This window comes from Gavialis gangeticus, unplaced genomic scaffold, assembly GCF_001723915.1.
Source record: "Gavialis gangeticus isolate Ggan-Ray unplaced genomic scaffold, GavGan_comp1, whole genome shotgun sequence".
In the NCBI taxonomy this organism is placed as follows: Eukaryota; Metazoa; Chordata; order Crocodylia; family Gavialidae; genus Gavialis; species Gavialis gangeticus.
This window is the reverse complement of record NW_017729024.1, coordinates 34,618,524-34,621,504: the sequence shown is the minus strand read 5'-3', so window position 1 is coordinate 34,621,504 and position 2,981 is coordinate 34,618,524.

The window sequence follows — 2,981 nt, the reverse complement described above, 5'->3', positions numbered from 1 at the left end:
TGGTCAGTCCACAGTTGGAGTACTGCATCCAGTTCTGGGCGCCGCACTTCAAGAGCGATGTGGACAACATGGAGAGGGTCCAGAGGAGGACCACTCGCATGATCAGGGGGCAGTAGGGCAGGCCCTACAAAAAGAGGCTGAGGGACCTGAACCTATTCAGCCTCCAGAAGAGAAGGCTGAGGGGGGATCTAGTGGCCTGTTACAAACTAGTCAAAGGGGACCAGCAGGCATTGGGGGAGTCCCTGTTTCCCCGAGCACTACCAGGAGTGACTAGGAATAATGGTCACAAGCTGGCAGAGGGTAGATTTAGGCTAGATATCAGGAGGCGCTACTTCACTGTCAGGGCAGCTAAGATCCGGAACCAACTTCCAAGAGAAGTGGTGCTGGCTCCTACCCTGGGGGTCTTTAAGAGGAGTCTAGATGAACACCTTACTGGGGTCGTTTGACCCCAGTACTCTTTCCTGCCATGGCAGGGGTTTGGACTTGATGATCTGCTCAGGTCCCTTCCGACCCTACAAACTATGAAACTATGAAACCCTGGGGCCACAGCCAACGTTAGTAAGACTTATTCATTTGCTCCCACTCTGGCACATCAAAAGACATGAACAACTGGTGCCTCCTGAGACTGGGGGGGCACCACTGTGGTAAGTATCGAGTAGGGACCCCTTGTGGCTGCCAATGTCCATGTCAGCAGTGGTGAGCAGTGAGCAAGGACCACCTGCAGCTGCCGGTGTCAGTGTCAGTGGTGGCGAGTAAGCAAGGACTGCACACAGCCAGCACCAGTGGTCTCGGTGGCGAGAGAGGGTGAGTGTGGATGGCAGCCACCGATAGAAGCTGGTGGTGACTTTGGCAGCAGCCAGTCTCAGGGGAGGGCACGTGTCCTACCATGCCCCGCCCCCACGTGCTCCCTGCATGTGTTGCCCATGCCCAAAGAACAGCAACTAGGGGTACACACAGAAGTGATAATTTTTGCCCAAACCTGCCACAGAAAACAGTCTATAGCCATGACCAAACACAAGTGTATGGCTACAGACCACTTCAAAAATGGAAAGACAAAATCTGGACCCTCTTTGCATGAGAGTTCAGGTGAAGACACCACAAAACATAGCATCTTCTGTGACTTGTGTCTTTCTGCCAGACAGTCTCTGAACTCTTTTCAGAATGGGAGAGGGAAAGGGGAGCAGAGAGCATTTGTTCTGGGATGTTTTTCAGCCCCTGCTGGAGAGTGGGGTGGATGTATTGGAACCCCTCTGAGTGGGAGTGGGGATCCAATTCATCCACCCCACCCTCCTGTGCCGGCTGGGGAACCCAAGGAAGAGCTTCCTCTTTTTCCCCACTCCCATTCTGAAAACAGTGCAGGCTGGCATGGAGGAGGGACAGTTGCTAGGGGCAACTGGCTGCAGGCTTGCAGCCAGCAGCTAGATTCCCCTCCTGCTGGGAATTAACAGTGAACTTCTATTTGGTCCCAGGGATCATTGCAACTCAGAATGCTTCCTGCAAAGTGTTCCAAGGTACAGCACAGTGCTACACTTCTGTCTACACCAGGGGTAGCTAATCCCTGGCGCACACACCAGAGTGTGGCACGTGAAGGCATTGTGCTTGGCACATGCACCTCAGGGTGGATGGTGGGGAAGGGGCCAGGGCTGTGCTCCCACAACAAGGATCCTTTGCAGCTCCCTCATCCCTCATCGATATCCCTGACATGCCAACATTTTACAAATTGGGGTTATGGGTGTTTTTCGTACTCTGTCCAAAAACACTGCTGACTCCTGGTCTACACCCTAGATAGAATAGAAAGCATGCAAAAGGTCCATCCTCAGACTTCTTGCCTCAGAAGTGTCTGAGAGCAGGTCCTCCAGTCTGCTCTGAGTGCCTCAGGGCTCAAACAACTGCTCAGATTATTTTTGTTGACCTTAGCTTTTCTTTCCCTTTAACCGAAAGACACTATTTAGAAATGAATACTGTAAAAATTGTATTTAGAAAATCCTGTAAAAAAATTATTTTGGTGTTCCCAAAATGAAACACTTTGTTTTGACAACCTCAAAATGAAATGCCAGGACATTTTCAAAGCTTTATCTTAGGTTTTTTCCATCAAAAATTCTTCACCGAATTTGGTCCAGGAGTTTCAGTTTCCTAAAGTCTGCTGTTCACTAACAAACTTTCACATAGCTCCAATGCTGACACCTCTCCCTGGCACCTCTTACTAATATGCTGCTTGACTAGGCAAGTAAGTTCAGTTTTCTGCTTTGCCAGCTTAGAGATAATGATACATCCATTCTTTTGTAAATCATATAGACAGCATTGAAAAAAAAGTGCTATAACAAGCATTTATTATAATGATCATTATCATTCTTATTAATATTGCAAATTACTGATTTTACCACAAGGGGGGAAAAAAGAAAAGAAAACAAAAAGCAAGCCCAGTGATTTTACCTGCCATCACATATAAACTCACTGTCAAGGAATGGAAACAGACTTGTATTATAACAGGCTTCTCATTTTGAACACGCAGGTTTTTTATTTGTTATATTTATATCAGAGTCACACCCAGAGCTCAGAGGGGATTGTGGGGGAGAGGGGTTGCCTTGTTTCCCCACCAGGTGCATGGTGCCATACGTGTCCCAAAGAGTTTTCTTTTCTCAAAAGCTAAATAATAAACAGAGGGAGAACAGAATATAGCATACAGTAAAAGTGGCTGAAAGAATGACATGTGTACATGTTAAAGCATCTCAGTTCTTTCTTATAGTTGGAGTGAGATTGTTATCAAAGTATATCTGCCCTGAAGAATTTTCTACTCTCGTTCTTCATATATAGGTGTTAACAAAGAACTCTTTGGGTGAGTTCGATAGGAACATAGGAACTGCTAGACTGGAACAGACACAAAGGATGTGGTCATCATAGGTGACCTGAACTTTCCAGACATCTGCTGGGAAGAGCAGTCAGCCAGGTCTGACCGCTCATGTAGGTTCCTAGCTGAGATA